The 25,476-nt window shown below is 46.4% G+C and overlaps 1 protein-coding gene across 6 annotated transcripts in view; it reads right to left on the bottom strand.

The window, feature by feature from the left end:
- The window catches only part of USP49 (ubiquitin specific peptidase 49), a 90,309-nt gene extending 68,230 nt beyond the window's left edge, over positions 1-22,079 (bottom strand). For 2 of the 6 annotated variants that reach the window (XM_053246174.1, XM_053246183.1), the window contains exon 1: positions 13,231-13,326. The gene's annotated coding sequence lies outside the window, so the exon portion shown is untranslated. Of the gene's footprint in view, positions 1-13,230; positions 13,327-21,524; positions 21,619-21,927 lie in introns of those variants that run through there. The other 4 variants (XM_053246179.1, XM_053246178.1, XM_053246175.1 and 1 more) reach the window with 4 other exon arrangements.
- Between the last annotated feature and the right edge of the window lie 3,397 nt (positions 22,080-25,476).

The raw sequence follows: 25,476 nt of genomic DNA, 5'->3' as shown, positions 1-25,476 counted from the left end.
AAACAGCAATTTATTCACTTTGAAGTGTTTTAAAAATGTGTTGCCTCAAACATAATAAAAATAGCTTACAATAAAGGACCTCTCTCGTCACAAGACCATCCAGATGCACTGCACCAGCTTGAAAAGCTTGCACAGTGGCCCAGTTCTCAATCAGCAAGTTGTGTGCACCCACCACAACACTGATGACTTAGCTTCTATCCACTACCCAAAATATACCTACCATTGTTTAATTATCAGCACTAACACAGTAGGAGTATCTAGCTGCACAGACCCCATTATCAGGTTCTATGCCACCAATGATCCAATTTGTGGGACACCACTGACTTCCTGAGGAAAAAATCCATCGATGATCTCACAGAAACTACCATCCTAGCAACCATGGATGTAAAGGCTATACACCAATTTACTCCACAAAGATGGACTACAAACTATCAAGAATATTATCCCAGATGACACTACAGCAGATCTGCCTACTATGATTTGTCCTCACATACAAGCCCCATTCAGACATTATGTTGTACAATTGTACAGGTATCTTTACACTCATACATGTTTGTGTGTGAATGACAGTACCTGCATTCATGTTAAAAGCGAAGGCTTCCTGAAATGCAGGATCTAAATAGGTAATGTACTGCTATATCCATGTTCCATATAACTATCTGCATATAGATCTGTACCTGTGTACACTGTACATTAATTGTACAAGTGTTTAACATAATATGCAAAAGAGGGATATAGTTTCTTCCGATTTGGTCACAACTTCTGCCTTCAGGTCAATAGTGCAGCCACGGGGACTTGTAAAGCTCAACAACAGGAGTCTTACAACAGTATTCATAGCTGATTTCGAACACTTCCTCTGTCCCTGCCCCCAAAAGCCTCTCTTCTACCTACACTGATAACTAAACTCATGGAGAGAAGATGCCTTAGAAATTCCACAATGGCGTCAACAATTTCCACCCCACCATTGGCCTGAAGCCATTTCACAGAGCAGATTCACTTTCTAGATATCACCATACTATACTGGAAACCAGTGATCCCTCTAAGGTGTGCACATGCTCACACATTTTTTGATGTCCGCTCAGTTAATTTTAGATCCCGCTCAGGTTGAATCAGGAAGGCCCCACCCTGAATGCAACTATACTGCAACTATACAGTACACATATACTGCCTTGATACTGCCGCCCAGAACAAATCTAATTCCACACACAGGTGAAACAAATTAGAGAACACACTGCTGGAAACCCACTGACCACTACACATATCTACACGCTTTCCAATTTTCATCCAGAATACACAGTCTATAGTCAGGTCTTATGATACAACCACATTTGTTCCAAAACATCAGACAAGGAGGCTATTCTGATGATCAGGCGAAATCGGGCTAGGAGAGCCTAGCCCGATTTCGCCTGTGTAAGCCACCGGGCTCGCAGGCGAGCCTGGTGGCTTCCAGGCAGTGAACTCGCCTAACTACCCCTCCCCTTAAACCGGGTTTGTGGAGCGAGTGCTCCGCAAACCCAGTTTTTAAAACTGTGAGTAGCTGTGGCACAGCTCCACGCCATGGCTACTTATGAGCAGACCCCCAGCTGGGAGGCTTAAAAGCAGCCTCCCGGCTCGGGGGTCTCTCCAGTATGCCCTGCATGCTCGCGCAGGGCATAATGGAGCTTCTGGGGACCGCGCAGCCCCCGATCATCCCAGCCCCCACCGGCTCCGTAACGGAGCCGGCAGTCGTGTGGGCAGCCACTGCAGCTGCCCAGAGCAGACTGTCTGTGAGGAGAGCAGGCTTAGCCCACTTGCCTTGCAAACCCCCTAGAGCAGGGTTTCTCAACGTGTGGGTCCCCAGATGTAATTGGACTTCAACTCCCATAATTCCCAACCAAAGGCCACTGAGGCTGGGGATTATGGGAGTTGAAGTCCAATAACATCTGGGGACCCACACGTTGAGAAACCCTGCCCTAGAGGCTCTTCTCGCCGATCATGAGAAGAGCCTCAAGGACTCACTCACCCCTGAAGGATTTACAACATGCATTCCTAGAACTACAATATACTCATCAAACAAAGCAAAAACGCAGATCACTAGGGCTAGACTAGTATATAGGGACAATTTACTGTAAGACAGACCCAGAAGCAAAAAAGGACAGAACAAACTGGCTAACATCCAGACTAATGCATGTGTCAAATACAGTTTCATGCATGCAGTAGGGCAGGGCTGATTTTTGCCAATCCTTCCTTCCGCTCTGGCATCCTCTGTGGCTCCCACAGTCCTCAGCGGTATATTTCTGGGAGGAACAGAGGATGCCAGAAGGTAGGGAGGATAGGCAAAAATCACCCCTGCCCTACTGTGTGCATGAAACCTTCAGCACACACAACATTAGCCTGGACATCAGTCACTGCTGGCACCTAAAGCTCTCAACTAAAACTACTCCAATGCATTATCAATTACCACAGCCTATCCTCAACAATTATATTTTTCTCTCTTGCTGGTTTCATTTGGAAGACCTGCCCTTGAGTCCTTGGTTACAGACAGCCTCTTAATCTTGAAAGGCTACTGTGGAAAGTGGGGGCAGGATTGGGATCAGCCCCTAAGTGACTCAGCTGTTCCTCGGGTCACCTGCTCAGTTTTGGGCTTTATAGGAAGGCTCCTTGTGACTCAATGTTAGAAGCTCAGCAGAGAGGGAAAGGGAGAGTCCATCAATCTCCCACCCTGTGCTGCCTGGAGTGAGAGACCAGGTGGGTGCTGGGGTTCCTTCTGTTGTTGCCTGTCTGCTTTTGCTTCCCCTGTGGGGCTGCAGCCTCAGGTTAACATCTGTGGGAAGTGGGGGCAGGATTCAGACCAGCCTGAGTGACTCAGCTGTTCCTCAAGTCACCTGCTCAGTTTGGGGCTTTATAGGAAGGCTCCTTGTGGCGGCGGGGTTGCAACCAAAGGGGGTTACCCCTTTGGGGGAGAACGAGGGTGAGGGCTAGAGGGCTTCTGTTTAACTAGTTTTAAGCTGTTTTAGACTTGGGTTGAAGTTGCTGTAATGTGTTTGGGTTCGTCTGGAGATGGAGGGACAGGGGGTGCCTTTGTTGACTATGGGGCAGCTATCCCGGTGGTGGTGAGGAAACAGAAGAAGCAGATCAGTGGGCCATTCCAGGGGAAGGGTAGTCAGAAACTTAATAGCTGTCTCCCCTTCCGGCTGTCCTGCTAGTTCTTTGACCTCGGGGAACACTGCCAACAACCCACATAGCTTTTCCCTGCTCCTCTGTAATACCAGGTCGGTCCAAAATAAATCTGAACTCATCCATGATTTGATCATGGATGAAGGGGCCAACCTGGTATGTATTACCAAGACTTGTTGGGGGGAGGGGGGGGCTAGTGGTCCAGTTTGGTCCCAGCTTCTCCCTCCAGGATATTCTGTAGAGAAGCATGTGAGGGGATGTGGGCAGGGAGGTGGGGTGGCTATGGTCTATAAGGATAACATCTCCCTTACCAGGGTCCCTGTCAGGGTATTGGACCATATTGAATGTGTGTACTTAAGTTTGGGGAACAGGGACAGATTGGGACTTCTGTTTAATCCCTTACTAAGCTCACAGACTTGGTCGCGGAACTCACGTTGAAGTCTCACAGAGTCTTGGTGCTGGGGGACTTCAATGTTCATTTAGGGACCAATCTATCCGGGGTAGCTCAGGAGTTCATAGCGGCCATGACAACTATGGGCCTATCCCAAGTGGTCTCTGGACCGATGCATATTGCAGGTCACACACTTGATTTGGTATTTTACTCTGATCAGGGTGGTGTTCCGTGGGTGGGGACTCCTGTGATTTCCCCATTGTCATAGACGGACCACCATCTGGTTAAGGTTGGACTTACAACCTCTTCCCACCTCCGCAGGGGCAAGGGGCCCATTAGAATGGTAGCCCGAAGAGGTTATTGGATCCACTAAGATTCCAAGAAGCCTTGGAGGGATTTAATGTTGGCTTTGCTGGTGATCCTGTTGATGCCCTGGTTGAGAATTGGAACAACTTGCTCACCAGGGCAGTAAACACGAATGCTCCCAAGTGTCCCCTCCGACCCGCTTCAAATTTGGCCCCTTGGTATACAGAAGATCTATGGGGGCTGAAGCGGCAAGGTAGGCAACTGGAGCGCAAGTGGAGGAAGACTAGACTTGAATCTGACAGACTGCGACATAGAGCACACTTAAAGATCTATGCTCAGGCAATGTGTGGCAAAGAGGTGGTTCTTTTCTGCCTGTATTGCCTCTGCGAGTTCACGCCCAGCGGAGTTGTTCAGGGTTGTGAGGGGATCAGCATCTGCCCCCCCCCTCCCTTGAACCAGAATTTGGAGTCATCAGTTACCTGCTGTGATGTATTTAAAGAGTTTTTTGCAGATAAAATCTCTCAGATTCGGGCTGACCTAGATGGGAGACTCCACAATTAATTTGACGTCTGAGCTGGAGGTGCCCAACGACTCCTCTTATGTGATTCGACCGGATTGGTTTCAGTTTGACTCCTGAGGATGTGGACAAGCTGCTTGGAGTGGTGAGCCTACCACTTATTCTCTTGACTCTTGTCCAACATGGCTTGTTCGATTTAGCAGGGAGGTGTTGTAAACAGCCTGGTGGAAAGCATAAATGCTTCTCTGAGGGAGGGCAGGATGCTTCCTTGTCTTAAGGAGGCAATCATTAGACCTCTTCTAAAGAAGCCTGCATTAGATCCCTCAGAGTTGAGCAATTATAGGCCTGTTTCCAACCACCCATGGCTGGGCAAGGTAATTGAGAAGGTGGTGGCCCCTCAGCTCCAGGCGGTCTTGGAGGTAACTGATTATCTAGACCTATTTCAAACTGGTTTTTGGGTGGGCTATGGGGTGGAGACTGCTTTGGTCGGCCTGATGGATGATTTCCAATTGGCAGTTGACAGAGCAAGTGTGACTTTATTGGTCCTTTTGGATCTCTTGGTGGCTTTCGATACTATCAACCATAGTATCCTTCTGGAACGTCTGAGGGAGTTGGGGGTGGGAGGAACTGTTTTACAGTGGTTCCGCACCTACCTCTCGGACAGATTCCAGATGGTGTCAATTGGAGACTGTTGCTCTTCAAAATCTGAGCTTAAGTATGGTGTCCCTCAAGGCTCCATACTTTCTCCAGTGCTTTTTAACACCTACATGAAACCGCTGGGAGAGATCATCAGGGGATTTGGAGCTGGGTGTTAACAGTACGCTGATGACACCCAGATCTACTTCTCCATGTCAACTTCTTCAGGAGCTGGCATATCCTCCCTAAATCCCTGCCTGGAAGCAGTAATGAGCTGGATGAGGGAGAATAAACTGAAGCTAAATCCAGATAAGATGGAGGTACTTATTGTGCAGGGTCAGAACTCTAGAGATAATTTTGATCTACCTGTTCTAGACGGGGTCACACTTCCCCAAAAGGAACAGGTTCGCAGTATGGGAGTACTTCTGGATTCACACCTCTCCTTGGTTTCTCAAGTTGAGGCAGTGGCCAGGGGTGCTTTCTATCAGCTTTGGCCAATACACCAGCTGTGCCCGTTTCTCGAGACCAATGACCTCAAAACAGTGGTACATCTGTTGGTGACCTCCAGACTTGACTTTTGTAATGTGCTCTACGTGAGGCTGCCTTTGTACGTAGTCCAGAAACTTCAGTTGGTTCAGAACGCAGCAGCCAGGTTGGTCTCTGAGTCATCTCGGAGAGACAGTGTTACTCCTTTACTGATGGAGTTACAGTGGCTGCCAATAGGTTCCTGGACAAAATACAAAGTGCTAGTCATAACTTACAAAGCCCTAAACGGCTTAGGTCCTGGGTATCTAAGAGAGCGTCTTCTTCATTATGAGCCCCACCACCCATTAAGGTCATCTGAGGAGGTCCGTCTCCAGTTAACGCCAACTCGTTTGGTGGCTACACAGAGACAGGCCTCCTCAGTTGCTGCCCCGAGATTGTGGAATGCACTCCCTGCTGAGATACAATCCTCCCCATCTCTGGCAATTTTCAAAAAACACCTGAAAACCTATCTTTTCACCCAAGCTTTCTCAGCTTCTTAAATTGTGGGGGTTTTAATATCTGGTTTATTTTCAATTAAAAACTCAATTTTGGTATTTTAATCACTCATTGTTTAATTGTTTTAAAATGTTTTTAAATTGTTAATTGTTATATTGTGTTTAATTTGTTTTAGCTCTTTACTGTTTTAGTGGTTTGTTTTAATTGTAAACCGCCCTGAGCCATTTTGGAAGGGCAGTATACAAATCAAATAAATAATAATAATGCTCACCACCAACAATAAACTACCATATTTTATGGAGTATAAGACGCACTTTTTTCCTTGAAAAATATCCCCCCAAATTCAGGTGCGTCTTATACTCCGATTGGCCGGGGAGAAGTTGAAAGTTTAGCGCTTGTCGGAAAGAGAGGAGGAGGAGAAGGAAGAAGGGTTCGGAAGGATTGGGGTGGGGGGTTCCATTAAGGGCGGGGGAGGGTTTACTTACCCCTCCCGCGCTTTCCCCATTCCGGCATAATATTTCCTTTACAAATCGGGCGGCAGGATACCTCCCTGCCGCCCCTTTCCAGGCTTGGCTTCAAAAGGCTTCTTAAAGCCTTTTGCAGCCAAGCAGGGAAAGGGGCAGCAGGGAGGTATCCTGCCGCCCGATTTCTAAAAGGAGCCCAGCGGGAAAGGGGGCGGCAGGGAGGTATCCTGCCGCCCGATTTGTAAAGGAAATACTGCGCTGGAGTGGGGAAAGCGCGGGAGGGGTAAGTAAACCACTTTTCCGATGGGCTCCTTTCCAAAATCGGGTGGCAGGATACCTCCCTGCCGCCCCTTTCCCTGCTTGGCTGCAAAAGGCTTCAAGAAGCCTTTTGCAGGCGCGCACGCAAAAGGCTTCTTAAAGCCTTTTGCAGCCAAGCCTGGAAAGGGGCGGCACGAGCCCACACAGGCGAGCGCCAGCCTGCAGGAGCCGCCAGAGGCACAAGGTGAAGGAGGTCCTGGGCGGGCCCTGCTGGCGGCCGCGATGAGCAACAACTAGCAGCAGCCACCGCCGCTGCGGGTCACCAACGTGGGCTCGCTGCTGCTGGCAGGAGGGAAAGGACAGAGCGGGGCTCTGTGGGAGGGCTTGGAGGGGAGATGGAGGTGAGAGAAGCAGGAAAGCTCAAACTCAAAAACTGGATGAAAATTTAAGATGCGTCTTATAGTCTGTAGCGTCTTATAGTCCGTAGAATACGGTATATAAGACACACAAGCACAGGGACTAGTCCCTATCAAAGTCCCAATCCCAACTCTGTCTCCATATCTACTTAGGCAACACCATTATAAAGTATAAAGTGTGCCATCAAGTCAATTTCAACTCCTGGTGCCCACAGAGCCCTGTGGTTTTCTTTAGTAGAATACAGGAGCGGTTTACCATTGCCTCCTCCCGCGCAGTATGAGATGATGCCTTTCAGCATCTTCTTATATCACTGCTGCCCGTTACAGTGCCAGCGGGGATTCAAACCGGCAACCTTCTGCTTGTTAGTCAAGCATTTCGCCACTGCACCACTTAAGGTGGTATCAGGCAACACCATTACAGGAACTAATAACATCACTTGTACTAATAGAGGCCCACTCACTTGTTCCTCCTCCCATGAGATATATGCTTTTATGTGCTAACAGTGCCCTTCTGCTATCTACAGAAAAGTCTAGTCTCTTAGAAATAGAACAAATCTGACGTCAGAAACAGCAACTTTCAGAAACCAGAGGGAAAACATTTGAACCTTCCAGGACACACCACTACAGATCTTACAGTTCAACAGAAAAATGTCTAGAAGAGACTACAGTGAGAAGCACTAGAACCTGAATTGATAAAGAGGCCTGACACCATATCCATGGGCTTTAACAGATACAAAGTTGTTATTTTTAAATCACATTACAGAATTAACTAACTTAGCATTGCTAGCAGGTTGTTATCATCTATAACTGTTCTTGTGAACTGTTGCCATGTTTATCATATCAGTGATCCAAAAACCTTTGGCTTAAGATGCTTTACATTTTCACTCATGCTCTAAAAAAAAAGGAAATGGCAAGTTAAAGTGCCCATCTAACTTCCGTGCCACCGTAAAGACTTTGTACTGTCTGGTGTATGATGATGGCTTTTGAAATGAGGCTCGATGAACCCACATTTTGCCTTGATCAGAGATGCATCACGCAGAAATCATCAAGGGCATCTCTAGGAAGTGCTTAGGGAAACTGCACCTTTAAATGTCTGCCTGGATGCATCCCTCCCCAGCCCAATGTCCAACTGAAAGACCAAGGCAAAGTGTGGGTGCATAAGCAGTGAATAATCACTGAATAGTGAGTAGTGAATAACAAGCAGATAATTTGTGTTCATTTAAATCTGTACTTAATTTTTTCTTTAGTTAACACACATACACCAATGATCATTACAAATAACAAATGCTTAAACAACCGTGTCCAAAACTACAGATTCTCTTCCCAGAGATCTCCCATAAATCTCACAGTTCTCCTGCTAAAGATTTCCTTCAGGATGGTGTTATCAGCAAAATAGTGGTAGGCCTTAAGTAGTGTTCCCTATAATATTTTAAAATAGTGAGTTGGGAGGTTTGTCCTGGGTGGCAGCATTGAGGCAGTGTGTGCACATCTCACACACACACACACTACACTCACACTCACACGCATACACATACACACACACACTACACTCATGCACACTCATTCTCACAATGATTTTGCAAAAAACTTTACCTCCCCTGCCCCATGGGGGGAGTCACCACTGCCCCCATCCTCCTCCCCCTTGCCCTCAGCTCTGAATGGAGACTTGAGGGGAGCCGCCTCCCCCTCCCACCCCCAGGCCCCCAGCTCTGGTTTTCATCTGGGCTGCCGGGGCAGGGAGGTTGGTGCTGGTGGGGAGGAGCTGCCGCTGCCTCCCCCCATCCTTCTCTCTCCCTCCCGTCTTCACGAGATCTGCAGCCAGAACTGGAGGAGAAAGAGGTCAGGGAGGCGGGGGGAGAGGCGGCGGCAACCCAGCCAGGGAAAGCTCGGCAATCTTCCTGGCCAAAGAGGGGGAGGAACGAGGTGGCGGGTGCAGCAGAGACTTTCTTTCTCCATGCAGATTCTTTCTGCGCAGGGAGCTGGGATTTGATGTGTGCACACACACATGCACACCTTAGAAGAAACTGTGGCCTTAAGGCAATCTGACTAAAATAGTAGGCCTTATCCCTCTGAATTGCCCCTTTTTACCATACATAGTGACTCATACTCTGCTTTATGAATCCCCTAGAAAATAAAAGCTCTCCTCTATCTTGAAACCCCAACTTGGGATGGAAACCTATATGAGATTATATGAAGACATTTCTTCCTCTTCTCCTCTTTTCACACAGGCCTTGAGCAGCAGCTCTCCCCCCACCCACCCAACACCTCTCCAGGGCCTGTTCTCTGCTACAGTTGAACTCTGAGGAGATGATATGAGCTTTTCTGGCCTTGGTGGTTCTTCCTCTTTTAATAAAGCTTGACATGTTTTAACAATACTTATTAGTGTCTGTCTCTTTTTCTTCTGTCTAGAAAGTAGTACACTTTAAAAGTAATAGAGTTTACTTCCTTCTAGGTGTGCACATAGAATTGCAGGTTCAGTTACCAAAACCAACAAATTATTGTGGTGTGGACTGCCTTTGAACATGGGAGGTCCCACATGAGAGCCAAACCACCTGTGACTATAGAGGCTTCATTTCCTAAGCATGACCAAGTGAAGCTTCCATATTCACCGGCTCTGATATAGAACCTCCATGTTCAAGAGAAGTCTACACCAGAATGATGGTGCTGGGTAGGAATAGTTTTTAGGATTTCCTTGAGGTTCCTTCTTTGGAACTTTCTAGCATAGAGTCCTTGGTCCCAACCCTATACATTTTTACTCAGAAGCCCCAGAGAAACAAATGGGGTTCACCCTTTCTATACTTTGCTGAGGGGCTGGGAAGGGAAAAAGAGAGAGAGAACTAACATTCTTGCCTAGGATATTTGCTGGTCCCAATTTCTATGTGTGTATACTCAGAAGTAAGCTCCAGTGGAATCAATGGGCTTACTTTCTAGTAATTTATCTCAAGCTTTGCTGAGGGCCTCTGCTTCCCCACTTTGGCGGGGGCAAGAGAAAGAGTGCACAGGGAGAAAACAAATGCCCATGAACAGAAAGGGAGGAGGAGAAATAGTTGTTTAACTATACAAGTGCCAGAATGCTCATAGACTGTCCTTATCAGGCATCTATGTTCAGAATAAGGAAGTCACTCACTAAAAATTGCCAGGACTTGCCCCTCCCAACTTTGAATTCAGAATTCTCAGTGGGCAGACTCAGTTATGCTCTTAGCTAACTTTCCCTTAGTTACTTTCCGTGTTATTATGGGGATTTTGAACAATAATTACTCAAAATCACTAGACTGTTTTTCAAACCAGCAAAAGGCACCAGTCCCTTATGGACCTGAGTTTTTGGGGAATGCTAAAAAGATATCAAACATTTAAAAATATGCATTATCTGTGGTGAAAAAGGGTCTCCAAAACTTTAAAACCACTTTTTAGGAGGTAAAAACTTAAACTGCTATACCACAGCCATTTTACAATGGATTTGCACCGAATTTGGAGGGGTGGTGTATGGCATGACAGAATGTTGAAAATCTTCATCTTAACTATACTGACTCAACTGTGCTGGCATAATACTTTAAAGCTAGCCTCAGGACTCGGTCCCTTACATTTCCTACCATCTAACACCCTGTTTTTGTTTTCCCTCTATAGCCATGTTTCCCCCCCTCTATAACCATGCTTACTGAGGATTACATTTCATGGATCAGATGAAGTGGATTTTAGAAAGTCATATTGCATGGAAAGTCATATTGCAATAAATTTGTTAGTCTTTAAAGATGCACAAGATTCTGATCGTTTTTCTAATGCTTGCCAATACATGCTACATGTTGAACCTGTTGCATGGCAGCTAGTACATATGATCAGCTTGCCCAAGGGCTGGGGGCATCATTCCCAAGCTTTGAAAGTGGTTACAATGCGTCCAGAGAATCATGTGAAGTGGACAATCTAAAAGAAAATAGCAACAAAACCTGATGTGGCTGAGATAACAGTACTGAAGAAATTCAAGTGAGCAAATATCAAATGAGAAAATATCAAAAATATGATGCTTCGCAATCCTTAAATGCGAAGCATCCACAGAAGTAAGGAATTCAACCAGAGTTCATAACATACAGAGGCCGAAGACTGAACTAAAATGAAAGTCTTCTGCTCCTTTTGCTTGGCAATAGTTCTATGATTAACAGCGTGATGCATAAAAGGCACACATTTTATGAGGATTTTTCTTCTGTTTGAGGCATGCTCTTCTTTATACCGTATGTGCATGTACATCACAGTTTCCTGCCACAAGGGCATCAATACAGTGGCATCTAACACAAGTACCATCCAAGCCCAGCCCTGATCACAGAATGGTCTGAGAAGCATATAGGAACTGAGTTATCAATTATTAAATGTATCTAACTAATGCATCACAAAGTGTAGGCACCATGCAGCAAGTTATCATTTTTATCATCTCCCATTAAAAATGTAGTAAATAATAAGCTAATGCACTGTTAAATACTCTTGTTTGTTTCACAACAATTAACTTCTTGAAACCCACAAAAGATTGTAGGAAATGCTCTGGGGGTTTTCTAGATTCTGGGGCAAGTTTAGCCACATCTAAGCACTATGAGATGTAATGTCCCCACACAACCACAGGAATTATGTAATTGTTTTATTGTTGTGAATAAAACAATTAATATGCCTCAAGCAAAACTGTACTGGATGGGTGGGATATAAATATTTTAAATACTCCTCCAAGCAGCTTAATATACTTTGCAGAAATAGTAATTTAAAACAAATTTGTGAAGTTTCATCCCCTTTGCCTCTCCAACATCATTTTCCATCCACATAAAACAGTCCCTTCAGCTCCTTGCTTGTTCCATGCAAAATAGCTTCTCCAAAGAGTATTCTGTGTTATCTCAGCAACTTAACTTGCATCTAGAAGGCTACACCTAACTGCCCCTTCAATATATTACCACAAGTCCCCACTGCCCTCAGCATCTCATCTCCTCTACTAATCCTTTTAGCGTTCTTGCTTTTTCCACTTCTTTTCTCAGTCTCATTTATTTATCTATCATCTTTATAGATTGTCTGATATATGTATCCCTAGGTGTTGTACATAATTTTAAAAGACAGCAACTATAAAACAGAACACACACAATTAAAACAGTTTTAAAATATTTTAATTCAAAGCCTCAGAAAACAAGTGCATCTTAAGGGTCTTTTTAAAGGAAGCCAGAGATGGAGAAGCTCTTATATTGACATGGAGCGCATTCTAAAGCCCTAGGGCAGCCATAGAGAACGCCCAGTCCTGAGTTGCCATCAAACAAGCTAGTAGAAACCATAACTGGACCTCCCCACATGATCATAATAGGTGGCAGGGTTCATGACAGAACACGCCCTCTTAAATACCCTGGACCCCAAGCCATTGAAGGCTTTATAGGTAATAACCAGCACACTGTATTTTGCTCTGAAACATACTGGCAGCCAGTGCTGTTCTTTTAAAAATCGGTGTTATATGGTCTCTTCCGGATATCCCAGAAACCAGTCTGGCTGGCGCATTCTGCACCAATTGTAGTTTCTGGGCTACATACAAAAGCAGCCCAACGTAGAGCGCATTACAGTAATCAAGCCTGGAGGCTACTAAACTATGCACCACTGTTTTAAGCTCGTTTACCTCCAGAAATGGGTGTAGCTGACGTACCAGTCACTGTTCCCTGTAATTTTTTTCATCTGTGTGTGGAATGCATTTTGTTCTGGGCAGCAGTATCAAGGCAGTGTGCACATGCGTTCATTCAGAATAGGGCCTTCCTGAATGGGATTTAAATGGAATCTACCAGCTGAAACATCTGGTAGCTGCCAAGAGTGCAGCTGCTTTAATTGTGACTTCAAATCAGCTAAAGACAAATCATACGTGACAAATAACTTGCTTATGAAGAATGTGTTGTTTTCAGGTTTGGGTCTCTTTAATGCTTGGCATGCATTTAAGTTTATGAGCGGTTTTAAAGTATGCTGTACTTTTTAATATAGTAACACTAACAACATGATGCTATATTTCAGCTGCGTAGAAAATCTGATTTCCTGCTAGGAACTGCTGATTCATATTGGGACCATCTTATCTCAATTCAAGTTCTTGTTAAGTTCTCCATTACTTACCTTCAAGCAAGGCAAGAGGTTTTTTCCTGACCCAGCCTGTTACACTTGCCTCTATATTTTACTTAATGCAACATTTCAGGTCAAACTGGAAGGTTCCTGTATGGTGAGAAAGCAAATCCAAGGAATTCTGTGGAAACTAGTACTAAAAGGAATTCAGTGGGATTTTATACATGACATTATACATGACAGGGGTGTTATATGCACCCCTGCTAACACTGTCAATGAAGTTCTCCAAGCTTACACTCAGAAGCAAACTCTGGGTTCTTGAGAATCACAAAAGAAGAGGCAAGCTTCCAAAGTTCCCAATCTCTCTTCCAAGCTTAAGTGCAGAAAAATGCAGTGCTCCCTTTCTAAAACATGCCTATTACTCTACCCTACAGGGGTGAGAGAAATAGCTGCACTGAGCAGAGGAGTTCCTTCCTTTCTCCCTGGCACACAGCACACCAGAAGTAAAGTGAAAGCAGTGTCTCCTCCTCCCTCCTCCCTCACTATTGCCACCACTATGACAGCATCTCCTTCCTCAGTCCTCTAGCCTCCTTCCATTGCTCTTGCCATGACCAGAGCAGGAAAACCAGCTCTCTCATGCAAGTGAAAGAACAGATTCTCTCACTCTGGCCATGGCAAGAACCTATTAGAAATGGTAGTGGGCACACATGCATGCCCATCACCATTTTCAGTAGGGTCTTTCCATGGCCAGTGGTAGAGTCAGTTCTCTCACTTGCACGAGAGTGAAAATTTTCCCGCTCTGGCTGCACAGGAGCCAACATGGCAATGGAGGGAACAGGAAAGGAAAAAGGCAGCAGTGGGAGCATTCTCACTTGTACCTCCTCCACAGCAGCAATAGTGCAGGCACCATTTTGAAGGTGCAGAAACAGAGAGGCACTGCAGCAGGATACAAGCAGCCATCGCAGCACAGGGCGAGAGGCTGAGAGTGTATGGCTCTTAAAATTAACTGAGCAGAGAGCTAGACTGTTGTGCACAGGTGCACAGTCGCGGACCTTAGAGGGAACAGTGGTACCAGCCGAAGCTGACAGAAAGCACTCCTGACCACTGACTCATCCTGACAAACCAGAGAGAGTTTTGGATCCCAGAGTATTCCCAAGCTACAAACTTGTTCTTTCTGGTGAAGTGTAACCCCACCCAAAACAAGCAGATCTAAACCCTCTCCCCCAACACCTGCCCACAGCCAGCACCTCCATCTTATATGAATTCAGCTTCAGTTTGTTATCCTTCATCCAGTCAATTACCACCTCTAGGCAGGCATTTAGGGAAGTTATGCCATTTCCTGATGGTGATTTGGAGAAACAGATTTGGGTGTTATCAGCATATTGATAACACCCTGCACCAAATCTCCGGATGATCGTTCCCAGCGGTTTCATGTAGATATTAAAAAGCAATGGAGACAGTATGGAATCTTGGAAGAGCAGCAGTCTCCAAGTGACACCATTGGCAATCTATCTAAGAGGTAGGAGCAGAAATATTATAAAACTGTGCCAACCAATCCCAAATCCTTCAGGTGACCCAGAAAGATACCATGGTTGATGGTACTGAAAGCCACTGAGAGATCCAAAAGATCAATCTCTCCCTCTTTCTGCTGCGTTCATGCGTTCCCCCTGCCTGCATGTTTACAAATCATTTAGGTCTCCATACTTCCTTTCATCTTTCTTTCCAGATCCTACTTATCTCCATGCCAATCCAACTCTTCTCTAGGCATCTGTAACATCATTACAGATCAACCAGTGGCTAGGAGGAGACCAGCAGTCTGACAGACAACCAGTCAGACAACATTTACTGTGAAGCTGAAGTTCAATAGGATGCAAAACCAGAAAATAACCACAGAGAACATGAGAAGAGTTCTGCTGGACCAAACCAAAGGATGGCTTCTAGGTCACCATCCTGCTTTCCACAGTGGCTCTGGGAAGTCTACAAGCAGAGATGAAAGCATATCCAATCCTTCTCCTGTTGCTCCTCTGCAACTGGATGGGAAGTTGTTTACCTCCCCTCCTACAGCAGCTTCCTTTTTGGGGGCCAAAATCTTGACACTATACAGATAGTAACCCATATTAACTCCAGACTGCAAGTGTTTCCTCTCTTCAGTTATGGTTACAATCATGGATTTCACTCTGTAAAACAACAGCTGGCTTGGGAAATGTTTAGGGCAGTGATCTTCATTATTTTTCAAGTGACAGTCACTTTGGCACAAAACCTTGAAAGCGAGAGCTATTTCCCTCCATGCAGTGCTGTGCTTTCCCCAGTGCTGGGAGTGGAGGGCAGGCAACCACAGGTTTAGGCTTAGCTCACTAGCTAGCCATTATTTGTAGTCAGCACCAATCCCCTCTCTTCCCTCAATCCTTTTCTTGTGCAGAGGGTTCAGGGCAGAAGTGGGTCTGTCATTTGCACTGGGATATTGAGAGGCTAAGAAGCACAGTGGGAGCCATCTTCTGAGGCTCAGAAAGGATTCCTGTTGTTCCTTACCTTCTCAGAAATGGCAGTGAAAATGAAACCTCTAGTGAGGAGATGTGTTGATGGGTACCCTGCTCATCAGAGGGCCGGGGGCACTTGCCACGGGAGAGCTGGCAAGAGGACTTGTAGGTGCCTTCAGCTAGGGGAAGTGCTTTAAAAGAAACTGAGCACTGCCAAGTATCAGTACCATCTTGGAAAGTGCACACTGAGTGCTGGGACGTATAGTCCTTCCCCATGCTTACCTCATAGAGCACTATGAGAAAAGCACAAAGAACTACATTTCCCAGTGCTCAGTATGCACCATCCAAGATGGTGCTAGAGCACAAAAGGGCTCAGTTTCTTGTTGCCAGACAGCCCCGCTCCCATCTTGGAAACACTGGCCTCTGACCTGAACAAGGCTGAGCAGGAGCCCATGCCGACAGGCGTTTGACACTAAGAAGGGGTATGAGCCCCAGGTGGGGCAAACTGCTAAGTCATGCATATCTTAACCAATGTAAGCTGTGTCCAGATTGGTGACATACCTAATCAAGGGATTCCTTGCATATTTTATAAGGGCAATATTCTGAGTAAGGCAAGTCAGGGGTCCTAAACAAAAGATTGACCCTGGGAACTTTAACATCCATAAACCTTACCATGCAATCAATGCTAGTGTCCAGGCAAACAATGAGATTCAGTACAAAAGAGCTAACCTAATAATGACTGTCCAATCCATACATCTCCTCCAAGATTCTGTACTGAAACCTTCTCCTCTGTATTGTGTTTTTTTAATATTGCGTTTTGCTTCTTTATATTGTTTTCCCACCTTTGGAACCTTGCAGAGGGCCAAAACCTATAAAATGCCTCTACTCTAGAACCCCAGCACCCAGTCTTTTGTTGTGAGAGCTTGACAGCAAAAGCTGCCTTCTACTGCCCACAAGACTGCCTGTTTGAGCTCAAACCTGTTTGAGCTGCCTGTTTGAGCTCAAAGAGCCATGAGGGGGTTAGCAGGGAGAGCGAGCTTAGCCCGCTTTCCCCACAGATGAGTAGGGCAGCAGCCCTGGGCGGCCGGATCGGCTGCCCACATGACTGCCGGCTTCGTTACAGAACCGGCTGGGGGGATCGGGAGCCGCGTGGCCCCCGGAAGCTCCAGCATGCCCTGCGCGAGTGCACAGGGCATGCTGGAGAGACCCCCGAGCCGGGAGGCTGCTTTTCAGCCTCCCGGTCGGGGGGTCTCCTCGTGAGTAGCCATGGCAACTCACAAGCAAAAAAACCCGGGTTTAACTGCCCGGCTACATAAGCAGTTGATGCGCTTAAGAACCACCGGGCTCGCAGCTGAGCCCAGTGGTTCTCACGGTGGGAGGAAATCAGGCTAGCCTCCGCAAGCCCGATTTCCTCCTACTGTGTGAATAGCCTCACTGAATTGCTGAGTCCTTAAGTTGGAACATTAGGTCAAGGGGCCCAGAACCACTAAGCTGAGCTGAAATCACTATCTGTGAATATTCCTTGTACGGGGCTTTGCCATGGGGAAACCTGCCCAAGACTGCCCTGGATGCTCTTGAATCGTAAGAGTCCTTGGTTCACGCTCTGCATGAGTCTGCTGTGGGTTAATTCTTGTTCTTGACTGGCTGAGAACCCTCAGGACTTTAGAGTCCAGAGAAATCACTGACAGAGGGACATTCCTTTCATGGACTTGCTGCGAGCTAGCCACTGAGCCTGACTGTCTAGGAAACCCTGTGCTCCCCTTTGCTAAATGTGGGCATGCAAGTGCCAAAGACCTTGGAATCTGGTGGCAAGCCAGCAGCCCATTGCTTTTCTTGCCTGCCATTTTGGCAGAACCTTTGCAGCTGGGATCCTTGAATCTCCACTGGTGGGAGTCACTCCTTTTGGCATCATGCATGAAACAGTAGACTGAGTAGTTATTAAAACTGCTTGGGACTCTTTGCTCCATCTTTCCCTCCACAACTCCTTTTTCTACCTGAATTCCAACATCTACCAACCATCTATATATATATTTCTCCTGGGTGTGCCATGGAATGTGTGTCTCGGCGGCCCAGCTGATTGGTTAAGCCCAGGGGCATAACAGGGCTGGAGTGGGCCCAGAGACAACATTTTAAAATGGGCCCCTCGCTGATACACACACACTTCACAATATATAGTCATGTGACTTGCCTCGGAGGGGGCCTTGAGGCATGGGGGCCCCCAGGCAGCTGCCTCCCCTTGCCTGATAGTAGTTACGCCCCTGGTTAAGCCTCCCCAAGCACTCAGTCTCAATTCAACCTCTCCTTGCACATGGTTATTTCCAAGGGCAAGTTGTTGGTGGTGGGGAAATAGCACAATATGCAGTCTCAGAGCCAGCGTGGTGTAGTGGCTAGAGTGCTGGACTAGGACCGGGGAGACCCGAGTTCAAATCCCCATTCAACCATGATACTAGCTGGGTGACTCTGGGCCAGTCACGTCTCTCTCAGCCTAACCTACTTCACAGGGTTGTTGTGAGGAGAAACTCAAGTATGTAGTACACCGCTCTGGGCTCCTTGGAGGAAAAGCCGGATATAATTGTAATTAATAATAATAATAATAATAATAATAATAATAATAATAATTCCCCACATCACCTAGTTTGGCCCTTAATTTCTGTAGGTTATGTCTGAAATGTTCTCTTCAATGGCACATGAAGACAACAACCATTAGAAGGTGACAGAACACCCAACAACCATCAAAAGGTGACAGAGCACCCATGACAAAATATAAGAGTACATCAGAAATTTAATCCTCTTTGCTTATTAATAGCACTTGGCTCCTTCTGTCCCTAAGCTGTATGAACAATTTCCTCCAAAATATTATGTGGCAACTCATGTCTAGGTGAACTGATGGTCGAACTGGTATTTAAATTGGAAATATATAGATACTCTGACGGGGGGGGTCCTAGTCTCCATTTCACTCCACTGGTATGGTGCTCCTTCTATTCCTTTTTCAAGCCACAAACTATCTATTGTTTCCCACCAATCCCCTTCCACAAGCTCTCTATAGAACCTGCTCCCCCACGTTTTCAGTCCTTTTTCTTAAACTCCTAAGTTCCTCCACAATCTCTCTTATCTACCCTCCAGATTTCTTTGACATCACAGCAGCTCAGCCAGTCTACTCACAAATGAAGTCAAATTATTTCACGTGATTCTTTTTTTAAAAAGGAAAAGCCTGGGAACTTTTTACTTGAGTAAGCTTGCAAAACTTTCCATTTAAAAATGTGTTTTCTGTGCTTTAAATTGACTCATCCTTTGTTTCTCCACAACCATGGCTAATTTTTAAAAAGTACACAAAAACATGAGGCTAGTACTACAATTCAAAGTTTTATATTTTAAAATAGTTGGGCATGGGACATGTGGCTAAGTGATATGGCAGAAAAGAAAAGTAATACATTGATACTACCTCCATTAAAATAGTGTTATAGCTTCTTAAACTATGCCATATATACAAACCAAACATATGCTGAATCACAAAACAACTGCACCACAAGATAATAATTTGAAGAGTGGAATCCATTTTTCTATAACTTTTGCACTGCTTTCAAAATGCAGCACAAAATCCTCATTGGTCCTTTCATGTGCAGCATTTTAGGTTAAAAATGCATAGATTAAAGAGTCCTACTTGACCATTTCAAGTTACTGAATTTAAGATTTTAGTTCATAGCTCAACTGAACTCAGTCATGTTCGTTCAACAGTCACCAAAGTTTAGTAAGAAGAAAAAGAGGAGTGGGTGGGGGGGATACCTTCAAGCACTTTAGCATTAAGTTAAACTTAAATTTACAGAGCGGAAAAAGGGAAGAAGAAATTACTTTTATTTTCTCACACTACAGCTAGATTTTAATGTGGCCAAAGAAGTAGATGGAGCTTCTCAAGAGCATATGGACAATAAAGAGAACTAGAGATGACTAACTTGCTACTTCTGCTGTTATTTTCTGCACCATTTAAAGAATTAATGAGTTTAGTCCCACTCTTCCCCTCCCCCAATAGCAATGTTGTGCAGGGAAGAAAAATGGAAACCTTCAAATAAAGTAAACCAATTATTCTTGCTTCCTTCTCACTCAAGGCGGGGGGGGGGGACTCCAACACATTCTGAAATAGCAAGAACCTTGCAATCACATATGGTAGTGACTGTAAAGATTGTTCATATTCTACATTACCAATACAAGTTATGTCTATTCAGTACAACAGTCAGTGAACTTCTCAGAAAACAAGTTCACACTTCTTTCACATGCAATGAAGCCTTTAATGCGTATTAAAAAAAACCAAAACCAGCACTTTCCTTTAGCCTTAATATGGCACTATATGCAACATCTATAGAATTAGAAAAACACACACCATTACATAGCAGCACTATATAAAATGCATGTCTTCATCATTCCATTCTTTTTACATATGATAGCAGTGGAACAGCACTAGCTTCAGCAGCTTAGTTGCTATATGACAAACAGTATTTGCAGAGGAGTTATTACAAAAGCTGAACCCATCCTGTAAGGCTAAGTGTCCTCATTTGCATTAACTCCAGGGACAGCCAAGTTCCATCATACTGTTCTATCTTTGGAATAACTTCCACAGCACTACTATACATGTAATAGCAGTAAGTTCAAGAGTACTTTGGTACAACCTCAAACTGATTTCATATTAAAGGTACTTAACGTGGAGCAGAAGGAAGGGATGCCATGGGATTAAGTAATAATAGATCAATGATTCAGAGCACGACGCTCTAGAAAAAAAGAGGAAAGTTGGGAACACCATACTTGCAATGAACCACCTAAGCATCTTACTTCACGCAAACAAAGAACTGCACGCAGCTTAGCAACACCAATATGCACCACCCTTCTGGCCCATTGCTATCCTAGTTCTCTTCCACACTGGCCATGCTAACACCCCAACTATTTAGTATTCCTCTTGACAGCCCTAGCTCCAGGCTGGCTATCACAGTACTTCCTTGAACTCTCCTTCTGCTTTCCAGCCACAGAGGGCCCTATATATTTCACAACTATCAACATACACAGCCTCTTGTTTTAGCTTCCAGCAACCACACCACACACTCCAGCTCTTAATTCCAGCTCCCCTTACACCGCCTTCTTCCAGGATCCCTCAACTTTAATTTCTACATTGTTCCCAACTCAGTGTTACGACACCCTCTTCCCTTTCCCTGCCTGAGCCCTCAGGCTCCCCTGAGCAACCATACGGGTCTGATATACTCCCAGCTCCCAGAGTGGACACGACCCCACAGCCTCGGATTCTCCAACCGGCATGAAATCTGTTTTAGCATTTTTTTAAAATCCGTTGTTTGCTGAGGTCTTTGCCTGTTCAGCCACAGGCGGCAAATCCTCTCCTCTCCTTTTCAAGTGGCAGGGTTAGTGCCCTTTTCTGCCCTCACACAGGGCAGGCTCCCATCCCCCCAAGTGGAGGGTTATGCCTCCTCCTCTTCACCCTCTTCGGGGTGTGAAATCTCTCAGATCGCCTATTGCGGTGCTGAAGGAGTAGGAGCCAAGAATTTTCCTCAAGCCCTCTCCAATGGAGGGGTCAGGACCTCTTCCCCTCTGTCGGCCTGGCCAAACGGGGAGGCGAAATTCCCTCCACAGCAGCAGATGGGGCTCAGATCAGCAGAGCCCCCCAACCTCCTATTTAGAATTTGAGTCTCAAAGGGGTGGAGTCCCCCAAACCTCCCACCCCAATTCGGGGGTCAAGCCCCCCTACCCTCAGTCTCCCTGGGTCGCATGTGCAGCCCCCCTCACCACCCCGGGGGTGAGCCTTTTGCTCCCCCCATTTAGGGTCTAAGCCCCAAGGGGGTAGAGCCCCCTCCCCCCTCCGGCCCCTTTATTTACCGCCATCATCAGCACGCGCGAGCTGTCACCAAGTGCGAGACACCCCAACCGGTGCCTGACACGCCCCCTCCAACCCGCCATTGGCTGCCAATCTCTCCCCGCCCCGCACTGTGGTTGGCCGAATCGCACGCCACACATTTTTTCTTCCCCACCCCTGGCTGGTGGTGTCGTACGTCTACTCGCCATTCAGTGATCCAGTTTACGCCAGCTGCGCACGGGAGCTCACGAGTTTTTTCTCAGACGGTTCTTTCTTCTTAACGCCATATACGTAACGGGAAAGAGCGGGAACCTCTCACAGATTTACGCTAGTGACGCGCCAGATTATGTGGGCCCTTTCTTGAGATTTCAAAAGATTCTCTAAAACAGTTTGCTCTAACTGCGTAGCTGGGATGAACGAACTCACTCTCTGTTTAACGAATGACTAGTTTACGACACTTGCGGAGCTGGTAAATCCTAGCCTCAGTCTCCAGACCAGAAGCTTAGGGCAGGAGCGATTCTCAGAAGAGGAGTCAGGCAATACATTGGCTCCACCCCGGAGCTGTGACATCCGTAGGCTTTGTGAATCGCAGGGGGAGAGTGGGGGCTAAGTTTGGTTGAGTCACAGGAGGGTAAATAAGGATGTTTCAGAGACAAAGGGACTCTTAAAGACGCAGAACCCCATTTCGTTAGTCCTCCCCCTGCCCGCCTTTCTGGAGGCTCAGAGAGGGCCTGGCCAGGGAGTTCCTTTCAACCCGCCCCTTGTTCCAGTCGGCGTAGCTCCCGCCTGGGACAGACGCGGAGAGACGGATGGAGAAAAGTCGCTGAGGGTTATTAAAGCCGCGAAAGGAGAGGATCCCCTGCCGCGTCAGCTCCTCCGCTGCGGACTCCTGAGAGATAAGAGCAGTACCTGGCAGGTTGGTTCACATGGACCGAGGTGCAGGCACACGTGTACAAAACACAACACGCGCGCGGATTTTGGGCGCAGCAGCACCGGGCGCTGCCAAGTTGCTGTTAAGTGGATGCCACACAGCTGGAAAGGCCACCACCTATGTTCTCAGGGCCGCTCTCTTTTCCAGTCAGTGGTTTGGGCCGGAAGAACGTATCTTGCTGCACACAAGCCGATTCCTTCCCTGGTAGGTTGTAATAAAAGTTGGTGGCACCAGCAACCAGAGCTTCAATCACAGGTGTGGAAAAACATTATGCTCTTTAAGCATGACCAGGCCATCAGTTTAGAAAACCCATAGACAGATGGAACATTACTCTGGGGAAACTTGAAATATCCCATTTTGAAGGTTTGCAGCAAAATAGATGTGACACGTTGAGGCTGTTCTCACAAGCAGCCAAGACAGCTTGACTGCAAGACAGCTTGACTGCCCATGAGAGCCACAGGGGCGGCAGTGCTGAGGCACCAGACCCAGTGCCACAGCTCAGCTCTTTGCTGAGGTTAAGGGTGTGTCAGCATAAGCTGCTTAGAGTGCCCGTCCCCTGGAGGAAACCCCCAGTGCACTGCACTTGGTGCACTGTGGGGTTCACATAGGCTGGGACAAGCCCCAGCCTCTATTTACCAGCACAGCTGGGAGGGTTATCCATGCTGCTCCCAGCAGCACTGGTCATCATGTGGACATGTGGCGTGTGCACCACCCTGGCTGCAATGAGTCATCTGGGGGAAGGCAGATTGAACCCTGCCCCACACCCACCACGTTTGTATGAACAGCCCCATTGCCTTTTTTACCAGGGTTTTGCTGTTTTTAAGCCCCATGGAAGAAATGATGTTACTGGAGTTCAAAACACAGAGGCAGGATCTCTATACAATGATAGAAAAACTGATACTAATTTTAAAACTGATACAGTTTGTACAGTTTATATGTTTGTATAATGGAGGAGATTCAAGCATTCAGTCTTTATTTCAGTCAATGACTAGAAACAATTCAAGGATTATACTGACATTTTATGGGTGGAATAACGTACCTGATCATTTAATCAGTAAAGTTGGCAAATTCACGGGTTACACTTAAGGCACGCAATGCTGCGACATATTGATCACTAGATTCACTATACAGTTGGGATCTAGAATAGAATTGTAACATTCAGCAATCACATTCAAAGCAGGCTTGAAATGATCATCTAAGGCTTGAAGAGCAGCTTCATAAGAATTGGCATCCCCTTCCAAGTCGCTAAGAGTCTACACCAACTTGACGGCACTTAATCAATCAATCAATCCAAGTTGGCAGGAAAGGGCAAATGATTATATATTCTCTGGCCTTCAGGGCACAGGCAGTGAAGCAATACAGCTTTCTGCTTCGCTGGAATAAAATCAGGGCTCTGTATGGTGAGGAGATAATTGCAGAGATAGGACCTCTATTTTCAGGGAAGAGCAGGTTCTCCTGGGGTGGACAAGAAAAAAGGTTGCGGTGGGATCTGAGCCATGCTGCAGTGGGCATCCAGTGAACAACAGAGTCCAGGATTGATAAGGAAAAAGTACCTTCAGGTGTTGTGAAGGTCAGGAAGCTGGAGAAAGAAACATTGGTAGACTTACCGTGAAGGGTTCTTTTTCAGGTATGGGGAGGGCATCCGTGACGTAATGGGTTATTCAGTTCTGCATGCTCCAAGACAGGGCCAATGAAACTGCAGCAGGTAGTCTACTCCGTCCGATACGCCCCTTCATACCCAGTTCTGGTCTGGTAGAGCGACAGGAGAGGAAAAAACACTGCAAGCCTGCATAACTATTAGGTAATATGAAAACGCTGGACCTCAGGAAAAGAGAATGAAGAGTATCAGATTGGAAGGACAAAGGGATAGCCAAAACTGTGTCCCTAGGAGTTACTCCGCCACCCACATGAAGATACCTCCACATCCGCGGGTGGGCCGGATGCCCTCCCCATACCTGAAAAAGAACCCTTCACGGTAAGTCTACCAATGTTTCTTTTTCCAGTGTATGGGGAGGGCATCCGTGACGTAATGGGACATACCCAAGCTAACTGCCTCGGGTGGGAGCGGATGGAGCCCCACGGAACCCCATAATAGAACGGGTGCTGGTTCAGATAACCTTCTGTAGCACCGTACGTGCCAAGGCTGCCTGAGGTTCGTAAAAGGAAGGGATTTTATAATGCTTAATAAACGGTGACAAAGAGGCCCATGTTGCCGCTTTGCATATATCTTCCAACGGCACCCTAGCTGAGAAGGCCGCTGAGGCAGCTACGCTTCTAGTAGAGTGTGCCGTAATGTTAGGAGGCACATTCAAATGGAGGGACTCGTAGGCCATAGTGATCGTAGACCTTAACCATCTAGATAGTGTGTCCTTAGATACCTTGGTCCCCAAAGACGCAGGCAGGAAAGACACGAAGAGGGCATCTGATTTCCTGAATCCGCTAGTCCTCTCAATATAAATCCTTAAGGCCCTTCTGACATCCAAAGTGTGCCACACCCGTTCCTTATGGTGTTTGGGTTTGGGACAGAAGGATGGCAGTACAATTTCTTGACTACGGTGGAAGATTGAATTGATTTTTGGAATAAAGGTGGGGTCCAGTTTTAAAACTACGGAATCCTTTTGAAAAATGCACAACTCGTCCCTGATAGAGAGGGCAGCCAATTCCGAAACGCGTCTGGTGGATGTTATAGCAACGAGGAAAAGAACTTTGAATGATAGTATACGCAAAGGAACTTTGCGAAGTGGCTCGAATGGTTCCCCTGTCAGGGCGTTCAGCACCTTGTTTAGGTTCCACGTTGGAAATCTTCGAATAGGAGGAGGGTTCAGATTAACCGCTCCTCTTAGGAAACGACGGATATCCGGGTGAAGATGTGTGGAATCTATAGATGAAATCTTGAGAACAGAAGCCAACGCCGAAGTTTGACGCTTGATAGTATTGGGACGGAGGCCCTTTTTAACCCCCTCCTGTAAAAAAGCGAGTACCTCCGGAACCCCTGCCTGTAAGGGGTCTGTGTCATTCATCCTCGCCCAGGAGCAAAAGGTTGA

This window comes from Hemicordylus capensis, chromosome 4 (assembly GCF_027244095.1).
Source record: "Hemicordylus capensis ecotype Gifberg chromosome 4, rHemCap1.1.pri, whole genome shotgun sequence".
Taxonomy (NCBI): Eukaryota; Metazoa; Chordata; class Lepidosauria; order Squamata; family Cordylidae; genus Hemicordylus; species Hemicordylus capensis.
Note: the sequence above shows the minus strand (reverse complement) of the source record. Positions and strands in the feature narration are given on the sequence as shown.